General features: G+C 36.7%; 1 pseudogene; it reads left to right on the top strand.

Moving 5' to 3' along the window:
- The first annotated feature begins 8,761 nt into the window (after positions 1 to 8,761).
- LOC120196725 lies at positions 8,762 to 10,905 on the top strand (annotated as a pseudogene).
- Positions 10,906 to 12,008: the final 1,103 nt, after the last annotated feature.

Here is a 12,008-nt window from a genome sequence, read left to right as displayed (position 1 = left end):
CTACCCATTACAAGGGGTATGCTTTACTGAGTGTACTAATCGATAATGGTTCTGCCCTTAATGTGATGCCTTTGGTCACTCCTAAAAGGCTACCAATGGATACTTTCCATATGAGAACATGCCAAAGTGTGGTTTGAGTGTTTGATGGACAAAAAGGGAGGTGCTTGGAAAAATTGAAGTATCATTAACCATTGAGCCTGCCACTGACAACATCAAGTTCCTAGTTATGAACATTATTCCTTCGTATAATTGCCTTTTAGGAAGGTCATGGATTCATCAAGTTGGGGCAGTACTATTGACACTCCACCAGAAAGTCAAGTTTATTATTGACAGGACTCTTATAATCATCAATGCCGAAGAAGACATAATGGCAAGTGTAACCATTGATGACCCTTATATTGATGTAGACGAGAAAGATCTAGAGTGTTCGTTTTGCTCATTGATGACTCTTATATTGAAGAAGACATAATGACAAGTGTAGTTTGTCAATACCATATTTTTGGCTGAAGGAGGTAAGATTTCCAAACCCATACTCTGAGAATGTACCAAGATAAAGATCAAGCAAACCTTGGGAAGAGGTGCGATGGTAAGAAGAGGGTTTAGAAGTTCTTTACAAAGAAGAATTAACCCTGTTCAACCAATTTCTAAATTGGATCAGTTTGTACTTGGATTTGAAACCAGCCACCATCAAAAGAGAAAGAAAATCTAGAAGTGCCAGGAAAGAAGAAGAGTGATATTGACTAGATAAGATGTTCAATGAGAACCAATGGTTTTTCCTCCCCTTTACGATGCATTCAGGTCTGGTGGTTATGTGTTTAAGGGAGAAACAATAAAGGCCTCATCTGATTTGGAGAAAGCTTTGAAAGATTTAAGTATCAATGTTATAACAATAGATGGTGCTAAGATGGTTAATATATCTGGAATACGTCTGTTACTGTCGGGGTTCGTGCTTAACAACTGGATTACTGAAGAACTACCCATGGGTTTCAAATCCCTTTTAGAGTAATGCTCAAACTTTCCCTATTTGCCTATACCTAGGGTAATAGGTGATCTTTTGTAAGGGTAGACAAATTGTTTTTATTTATATTTTAATAAAAGATGCAGTTACTTTTCTGGGAAACATCTTTTCCTTTCATATTTTTTCCATACATTTGTTTCTACATTCTTTGTGGGATATCTTTTCTCTCGCATGTATATATTTTCCCCTTTGTTTCCTTTAAGATCTTTGGATGTTAATGCTGTGGAATCTAACCTGGAGATCGATTTTGAGCAGCTCAAGTATCTTAGGGAAATTAATGAGTATGAAAATGAAGGAGAGTGCAACTTACTTTTTGAATTGTTAAGAATGATGGAAAGGGAAGACAAACAAATATTACCCCATGAAGAAATAATTGAAATTTTGAATATGGGGACTGAGGAAGAGAAGAATAAAGTTAAAATCGACACAACACTCTCGTCTAAAGCAAAACAAAGCTTGATAGACTTACTTTAGGAGTACAAAGATGTGTTTTCATGGTCATACGAAGATATGCTTAGATTAGACATGAATATGGTAGTTCATAAACTACCAATTAAGCTAGAATACAAACCCGTACAACAAAAACTAAGGAGGAGGATGCCTAAAATTCTCCTTAAGATAAAAGAAGAAGTTAAGAAGCAGTTCGATACTGGCTTTTTCCAAGTAGCAAAATATCCAGAGTGGGTGGAAAACATAGTGCAAATGCCAAAGAAAGATGAAAAAGTACGCATGTGCGTTAACTATTGAGATCTCAATAAAACAAGCCCTAAAGACAATTTCCTGTTGCTGGACATAGATACTCTGGTGGATAACACGACCAAAAATTCTTTTTTCTCATTCATGGATGGTTTCTCAAGATACAACCAGATAAAGATGCATCCCGACGACATGGAAAAGACCATATTCGTCAGAATGTGGGGTACATTTTGCTACAAAGTGATGCCCTTCGGACTAAAGAATGCTGGGGAAACATACCAAAGAGCAATGGTGACCTTGTTTCAGGATATGATGCATAAGGAGATTGAAGTTTATGTTGATGATATGATTGTCAAAGCCCAAACTGAAGATGAACATATCGAGAATCTGCGGAAACTCCTCCAAATACTAAGAAAGTATTAGTTGAAACTGAACCCAAACAAATACACCTACAGAGTAACGTCTAGAAAGTTAATGGGCTTTATTGTTTGCAGAAAAGAAATCGAGATTGATTCAAACAAAGTCAAAGCCATGTAGAATTTACCTCCCCCACGTACACAAAAAGAAGTTTGAGGTTTTCTGGGTAGACTAAATTACATTGCTCGGTTCATATCTTAATTGACTTATAAGTGTGATCCGATTTCTATCTCATTCGAAAAAATAATTTTGGGGCATGGGATAATGATTGCCAACTTGCATTCGAGAAAATAATGAAGTATTTTTCTCGTACCACTGTTTTAATGTCTTCTATTCTAGGCAAACCTTTGTTTCTATATCTATCAATCTTTGAGAATTCAATGAGGGTGTGTCCTAGAACATCATGATGAATCTGGAAAAAGGGAAAAAGTCATTTAGTACCTTAGAAAGAAGTTTACTGATTGCGAGATCAGATATCCACCAATTGAGAAGGTTTGTTGTGCGCTAGTCTGGGCTACATAAAGACTCAGACAATACATGTTGTACCATACCACTTGGTTGATTTTCAAACTAGATCCATTAAAGTTCATGATGGGTGTACCCGCTCTCACTAGAAGTTTGGCCCTATGGAAAATGTTATTATCAGAATTTGACATTCGATACGTAAGTCAAAAAGGCTGTAAAGGGAAGCATCATATCTGACTTCCTCACAAGCAGAGCTTTCGAAAATTATGAACCATTGAATTTCGATTTCCTAGATGAAGACTTGATGGCCATATCTTTAGAAGGAGCTAACACTTCCACATGTGATTCCTAGAAAATGCACTTCGATGGTGCATCGAATGTGTTAGGGCATGGTATTATGGCTATCCTGTTTTCACCCAAAGGAAACCATTACCCATTCACTAGAAGACTAAATTTTGATTATACCAAAAGCATGGTAGAGTATTAAGCTTTTGTTTTAAGGATTCAAGCTACTATTGGACATAACATAAAGACTTTACGGGTGTATGGGGATTCTGCTTTAGTGATTTATCAACTCTGAGGAGAATGGAAAACAAAAGATGCCAAACTGGTGGAATACAAAAAAGGTCATCTTGGATTTAATTGAAGAGTTTGATGAAGTCACATTCCATTACCTACCTAGAGAGGAGAACCAGATGAAGGATGTTTTAGCTCCCTTGGCGGTAACATTCAAGGCTGGTGGAGAATTCTACATGATGCCAATTGAAATGCAATCCTACGAATACCTAGCTCATTGCTATCACATTGAGGAAGGAAAAAACGAAAACCCATAGTACCATGACATTCTGATATACATTAAAAATCAAAGCTATCCAGAAGAAGCTACTGAAAATGACAAAAGAACAACTTGAACAATAGCGACATGATATGTTTTGATGGAGAAATATTATACAAGAAAAGCCACGACCAAGTCTTGTTAAGATGTGTAGATATAGAAGAGGCAAAAATGATCTTGAAAGAAGTACATGACGGAGTGTGTGGGACTCATGTAAACTGGCATATGATGGCAAGACAAGTTATGAGATGCGAATATTATTGGTCTACATTAAAAAGTGATTGCATCAACTACCCCAAAAAATGTCATAAGTGCCAAGTCTATGAGATAAAATAAATGTCTTGCCTTGCCCTCTTTAAGTAATGACATACACATGGCCTTTTTCTATGTGGGGCATGGATGTTATTGGACAAATTCATCCAAAAGCTTCAAACGGTCATTGATTTATCCTTGTGGCAATCGACTAGTTTACCAAGTAGGTGGAAACCGTATTATATGCTAATGTCACTCAGTCCACTATTAGTAAAATCTTGAAAAAAAAGATCATATGTCAGTATGGTTTACCGAAAAGTATCATTACTGATAACACAACTAACCTAAACAACAAAATTATGAAGGATGTATGTGAACAATTCAACATAAGGCATCACAACTCTACCACTTACCGACCAAATATGAATGGAGCGGTAGAAACAACAAATAAGAATATCAAGGAAATAGTGGAAAAATGACAGAGACATACAAATATTGGCACGAGAAGTTACCTTTCACTTTGTTTGCCTATCGAAATTCAGTATAAACTTCTACTGGGCAACCCCATTTCTTTTAGCATATAAAATAAAGGTTGTGTTGCCTATTGAGGTAGAAATCCCATCACTTCGGGTTTTCAGAAGTAAAGTTAGATGATATCGAATGTACACAGACACATTATGATTAGTTGAACTTAATAGAGGAAAAGATATTGAAAGTCATTCACCATGGTCGGATATATAAAAAACGAATAATACGAGCACATAATAAGAATGTGCCCCCAAGAACGTTTAATGAAGGAGATATCGTACTGAAAAAGATTTTGCATATTACAAAGAAAATAGATGCTGAATTGGGAAATGCCTTATGTCGTGAAAAAGGCTTTCTCCGGAAGCACGTTAATCTTGACTGAAATGGATGGACCAGAACTGCCCAACCTAGTTAATTCTGATGCAGTTAAAAGATATTTCACTTGAAATTTCTCGAATGGTGTTGAGAGTGAAAACCCAAAAAGGGCGCTCTAAACTCTAAACCATTAAAAAAATAGAGGGTCCAAGATGAAAACCCGCAAAGGGCATCTTGAAACCAAGGAAGGGTCCAAGTTGGAAACCCGAAAGGGCGGCTTGGGTAACGATCCAGGATTCACGCATGGGGAGGTCCTGGATCAAGGTGAAAATATCACGACATCCACATCTTTAAAGACTTGACAATTTAGGAGGAACTTTGCACCATTCAGACGTTGTCACAATCTTGAAGTCCCATTGACAAAAACTACACTCAAGTCATCAAATGGTGTGCCAGTTCAAAGGAGTCCACATAATCAATATTTAGGGCACCTATTTGCCTTTTGGATATCTTCTCTTTTTCAAATGTTTGACATTTATTTCTTTTATTCCTCATAAATAAATATGATCATTTTCTCAGAGAATCTGATTCCTTAGCATCTGACATTGAATTTAAATAAGAATAATTTATTTACTTTGAAAAAGATCATTGTGTATTAGTGTACAAAGATTTTTTGAAAAGTACAGGTGCTTGGAAGCTGATAGAGGTTCTTGTACAATGCTCGAGGGAATGGCACGAGTACCAGTTCAAAATCCAATGAGCAAAAGCAAAAACACATTGACTAAGGATCGAGAGACATCAGAAGACCAGTAAATCAAGAATGATAGAAAGAGATCGAAACTTCTCTCTAAGATAAAAAATCCTAAAATAACATATCTGTATATACATTTTAGGCATATCAGGACATCGCATCTATAACATTTCACACATATGTACAATTTTTGCAGATTTATGTCGGAGTCAATTTCAATTCCACAGTGAAGGATATTGAACTCGAAGAATACTTGAGATTAAATTAAAATAGCTTATCCGAGTTAGATTTCAACTTCATGACGAATGATATCTGACTACTTCGAAGAATATTTAATATCTTGGCTCAACTTCCCAACGAAGGGGTCACCCACGATTTCAACTTCATGACGAAGGATATCATGTGCAAAATACTCGAGATTGGCTCAACTTCACTATGAATGAGTTATCCACAGTATAGCTCATCTTAACAGAAAGAAGCTATTTGTGAGGTCTTCAAGTTGAATTTCAATTTCACAACGAATGATATTGAACAAGAAGAAGATGCAAAATCAATTGCAAAGTGGTTTAACTCGATGATGAGGGGCCACTTTCCAGTGCATATTTCGAGCTTAATTTCAACTTCATGACGAAGGATATTATGCTCAAGCCATCTAAAATTGACTCAACTTCATGGCGAAGAAGTCATCTACAACATAATTCAACTCAGTGACAAACCAAGGTATTCAAGTCAAATTTCAACTTCACGATAAAGAAAATTAGACTAGAAGAAGATCTAAGATCAACTACGGTTTATCTTAACTCAACAATAGGGAGTTACCGCCCAACCCAAGCATCGAGTTAGATTTCAACTTCATAGCGACGAATATCATACTCCAATCATCCAAGATCAACCACAATTTCAACTTTATGACGAAAGATATTGTGCTCAAAGTCATCCAAGATTGACTCTACTTCACAACGAATGAATCATCAGTAATTCAGTTCAACAACAATGAGCTATTTTTTAACTGAAGTTTTCCAGTCAAATTTCAACCCTATAATGGAGGATATTCGATAAGAAAGTTGACTTTAACATTGAGTCAGATATCAATTACACAGTGAAAGATATCATATTAACAGGAGCAAATTTGCTTTCGGAATCCATTCGTGTCGAACGAAAATTTGTGTCATTTTATCTTTGCCCTGTTTTTGTTACATGATAAATGGGCAAAGAGAGGCAGTTGTAGACACCTGTTTTCGTCTGGGACCCGTTTATGTTATAGTATAATATATATTTATAGTAGTATATAATATATTATATAATATATGGTGTATTATTATAATATATGTTATATATAGTATATATTATATAGAATATTATTATATATTATAGTATAATATTATATATTATATTATATTATATATTATTATTATAGTATTATACATTATATTATCTCATAATATATATTTATTATAGTATATATGTTATATTATATATATATATATATATATATATATATAATTATATTTATATTATTTATTTATTTTGATTTTAGGTCTAAAATCTGGTCCAAGTCCAAAGGTTCGTTCGGGTCCAAAATGAAGCACAACCGGGTAATAGCAGCCTGACCCGACAAGCAAACCCGGAGGCCCAACTGAGCAAGCAGATCTGACCCAGCAAGCAAACCCTAGAGGGAATTAGGGTATTGAACTTAGCAGGGGCGCCGCACGAGGGATATCGAAAGGCCGGCAGTGGCGCACGTGGAGGGCATGCGCCAGCAAGGTTGCGAAACCAACGCCCAAGCCGAAAACCGAAGAGAAAATCAGAGGAAAACTTCACCATTTTTCAGTAACAAATGCCGAAAAATCAGTCACAATCGAACGTGCAAGGGAATCCCAATGAAATCGAGATTACAACAACCCGATTCAAAGGAGATATTCTCCTTTTCGAAGGCTATAAAAAGCCTCAGATAAAGCTAAGCAAGACACCAAGAAAACCATTGAAGAACGCGATAAAAAACAAAGCAACTAAACAAGAAAGAGCATCGAAAACATCATGCAAAACCGAGCAAAAACATTTCGCAAAAATTGCGAAAAAATCACAAAACACAAAGGAGCAATTTCAGTCGTGGCTTAGGAGGGGAACGGCCGCTGGAAGTTGAATAGACTCATCGGGAAAAGGTAAAATTTCAAAACTTTACATTTATATCTACGCTAATGGGGGTGTTTTAGGGTGTCTGGGCCTCAGTTTTAGGTTTTAGGGTGTCTGGGTCACGTTTTTAGGTTCACGGGGTCAAAAGGAACATTATGGTTAAGATTGGGTTTTCTGGCCACCGGTGGTGGTGGTTGGAGCAACGGTCGACAGTGGTTCGGGCGGTGGGGACGTGGTCGATTTTTTAATTTAATACCATGATATTTTATTTTATTGTTTGACATTAATTTTACTTTTTTAGGCAATTTTAAATTGATCAAAGGTAAGTAATTTGGATCAAATTTTTAAATTCTAATTTCAATTTTAATTTTCGCTATTAATACAACCGGGAAATCAAATTGGTAATGAAAGGGCAGTACAAGGGTGTTAATCCTTCCTTGATTGTAATCGACTCCCGAATCTGACTAATTTCTGGTAAGTTGTAGATCAGACAAACGATAGGTTAAGGTGTTTGATCAACCTAATTTGAAATGATCGGTGGCGGCTCCATCACATCAATTTAAGTCTAGACCTGATTCTGGGACCACCCGAATGACGGTTACGATAATAATGATATATGGTTCAATACAAATCTGATTAAATTCGGCCTATGGTAGGGGTATGCAAATCCGAGTACTCGGGTTTTCGGGTACCCGAAGTGCGGGGTACCATGATCTTCAGGTAATTGATTTCTCAGTTCGTGTCCCGACCCGAATGTTGCCGATACCCTATAATCAGGTACTGGGATTTTACGGGTACCCGAATACCCTTTTTTTATTTTTTTTCAAATTATTAATTAAAAAAAACACACACAAATTTAAATGCATATATAATGTTATTAATAATTAAATATATAATAATATATAATAATATATTATTAATAATTAAATATATAATAATATAATATTATTATATATATATATATATAAATCCCTAACCGGGTACTTGGAAAAATTCAATTTTGTGACTTGGGCCCGACCCGAGAAATGTTGGGTTGGGTACACGACCCGGCCGGGTAAATTTTTTTTTAGAAATTTACCTGGTTTTTAAAGATTCGGGTCGATAGATCGACGAGTCGGGTCAACCGAGTAGAGTATTTTTGCACACCCCTAACCTATGGTAGGATCCTCCCTAGCAAATGGGCCGAGTTCCGTGTTTGGTCCAAATGTGCATCAGACATGAGTTCAAACTTTGTTTTGTCATGCATGCTTTGCCACTTCTTCCAACAGAAAATGGTATTAACAATTAGAGTTCACAATCTCATAAAGCTATGCACGGTTTCTAACATTGCTTTAGGCGGGAACAAAGACATCGTTGTTTCACTCAAAAACCATGTTCCCGCTCCTATAAACATGCTCCAACTCAATTCTGATCTCAAGAACTTAGTCAAAACGGGTCATCTCCACGAAGCTCGTCAAATGTTCGATGCAATGCCTCAGAAAGACGAAATTTCATGGACAACCATGATTTCTGGTTTCGTCAGTTCCATTAACTCAAATGAAGCATTGTTTTTATTCTCCAAAATGTGGGTCTCACCTGGGCTTTCCATGGACCCCTTCTGTCTTAGTATTGCACTTAAAGCTTGTGCGCTGGAATTTAATTTTAATTATGGAGAATCGCTGCATGGCTATTTAGTTAAATCTCGTGTTATTAACTCAGTTTTCGTGGGGGGTGCCCTTTTAGATATGTACTCAAAGTTTGGCAAAATTGAGCTAGGGATCAAAGTGTTCGATGAAATGCCTATAAAAAACGTGGTTTCATGGACCGGTATTATTACAGGGCTTGTTCACGGTGGATAGTATAAGAAGGGTTTGGCTTACTTATCTGAAATGAGAAAATCTGGAGTGGAATACGATTCTTATACTTTAGCTATTGTTTTGAAGGCTTGTGCTTCTTTAGGTGCTTTGAATTTTGGTAGGGAGATTCATTCTCATACTACGAAGAGAGGTTTTAATGATACTTTATATGTGGCTAATTCTCTTTCTACTATGTATAACAAATGTGGAAAATTAGATTATGGTTTGTGTTTGTCTGAAAAAATGAATACAAGGGATGTGGTTTCGTGGACATCTATTATAACAACTTATATTCAGATGGGAGAAGATAAGAATGCCCTTGAGGCATTTTTAAGGATGCGAGAAGCAGGCGTGAGCCCAAATGAGTTTACTTTCGCTGCTGTCATTGCCGGTTGTTCTGGTCTTGTGAGAATTGGTTGGGGTGAGCAATTACATGCCCATGTTTTCCGTATCGGTCTTTCAGATGCTTTATATGGCTAATTCCCTCATGACCATGTATTCAAAATGCAGGCAGATATCTTCTGCTGCGATGGTGTTTCATGGAATGACAAGAAGGGATGTCATTTCTTGGAGCACTATTATTTCAGTGTATTCTCAAGGAGGCTTTGGGGAAGAAGCTTTTGAGTATTTGTCGTGGATGAGAAAGGAAGGGCCAAAGCCAACCCAGTTTGCTTTTTCTAGTGTGCTGAGTGTCTGCGGAAATATGGCGATTCTGGAGCAAGGGAGGCAGCTTCATGCACACGTTCTTTCCATTGGGTTATAACAAGAAGAAAGGATACAGAGTGCTCTAGTTAATATGTACTCAAAATGTGGGTGAATTAAAGATGCTGAAAAAGTCTTCAGGGAGGGTGAGAATTATAATATTGTGTCATGGACGGCCATGATTAATGGATATGCTGAACACGGATACATCCGTGAAACTATTGATTTATTTGAGATGCTTTATAAGGCGGGTCTGAAAGCAGACTCAGTGACCTTCATTGGCCTTCTTACTGCTTGTAGTCACGCAGGACTAGCTGATCTTGGTTTCTATTACTTCAATTTAATGAGTAGTGAGTACCAAATAAGTCCTTCTAAGGAACACTATGGCTGTATGATTGATCTACTCTGCCGAGCTGGGCGACTGACTGAAGCAGAGAAAATGATTAAAAGCATGCCGTTTCATAGAGATGATGTGGTTTGGTCAACCCTTCTTAGAGCTTGTAGGGTCCATGGTGATGTTGAACGTGGACGACGCACTGCAGAACAGCTTCTTGAAATGGATCCAGATTGTGCAGGGACTCATATCACCCTTGCTAATATATATTCCGCCAAAGGAAAATGGAGAGAAGCAGATGATGTTAGGAAAATGATGAGGTCAAGGGGGGTCATCAAGGAGCCAGGATGGTCCTGGATTAAGGTTAAGGATCGGGTTTCTGCATTTGTTTCCGGTGAACGATCTTATCCAGAGGGTGAAGAAATATATGGCATGTTGGACCTACTCGCTTCGAGGGTGGATTTTTCTGTCCTGGAGTTGGGTTCTCTTCTAGATCGAGAGGATTAGCCTGAAATGAAGATTCAATTTCATTTTTTCATGCAGGTTTTGGCCTCTTTCTCCTGATTGAAAGCTGAATTTAAAAGAATGACTTCACCAGCCTTCACAAATATTCTCTATGTCCTTTACAAGCAAGATAGTCTCCATTATGTTCTTCGGGTTCATCTTTTGAATCAAAACCATTTTTGGAGACCATCATTTTGAAAATCATCAAATTTCCCATCAGCAAATGTTCATTGAATGGACCGTAGGATTCCGTGGAGGCAATTTTCCACCATTGAATCATCCTATTTAGATTTAGTTATCTTCCCTGTCTCTTTCATGCTTTGGTGATAATAATCTAGATTTATGAGGAACACTTGTGTTTCGAAGTAGAAGTAATATACATATGAAGCAAGGAATAAATTCAGGGTAATATACATATGAAGCAAGGAATAAATTCAGGGTACAAAGTATGTGGGGGCAAAATCACTCAGATATGGCGTTAAAAAGAATTTGTTGATTTAGAGTGATGGAGAAATCATTTGTTGGAATAGAGTATTTGTTATTGTATTTGTGGAAAATGTTTGGACCAACTCGACGTCTTTGGGAAGACGCCTAAATCACTCGATGTCTTACAAAAGGGTTGTAAATCAATAAAAAAAATAGGAAAAATTAAATTTTCCTTGAGCCCTTAAGGTGAACATTGGATACGTGCTTATCCAATAATCTATTTTCTCTTTGATTATTAACTTGTTTTATTGATTACGTTTCTCTTTAAATATTATTTGTGTTTATTTTATATAAATACTTTATGCGGTTAATGTATACGTATCCACCCTAAAAAAATTATTTATGAATAGAAGCTAGTTTAAGGGCTCAAGGAAAATACAGCCGAAAACAAGAGAGGCGAGGCTTGGCCACAGCCCACAAGCAGGGCAAATGATGGGTCGACTGTCCTTTTGTTTTAATGAATTTATTCTATAGAATCGGGAGCCTCTTAGCTTCCCGATGAAGATTATTACATGATAATGTAATATAATATCCAACCTCTCTTTGGTATAAAAGTCCACTGGTGAAGAAAGTATTGAATAATATTCTGTTTAAACATGATAGTGGTAGAAATATATAAATATAAAACATTAGGAAGACCAAAACTAAAAACAGAATATATTCTATTTCTTTTTTATTACTAAAGTTTCTATCCATCAATTATGCTGATACATAGAATAGAAGAGGTCAAACGCGGG

This window comes from Hibiscus syriacus, unplaced genomic scaffold (assembly GCF_006381635.1).
Source record: "Hibiscus syriacus cultivar Baekdansim isolate YM2019G1 unplaced genomic scaffold, ASM638163v2 tig00117034_pilon, whole genome shotgun sequence".
Lineage (NCBI taxonomy): Eukaryota > Viridiplantae > Streptophyta > Magnoliopsida > Malvales > Malvaceae > Hibiscus > Hibiscus syriacus.
This window is presented reverse-complemented; position numbering and strand designations above follow the sequence as displayed.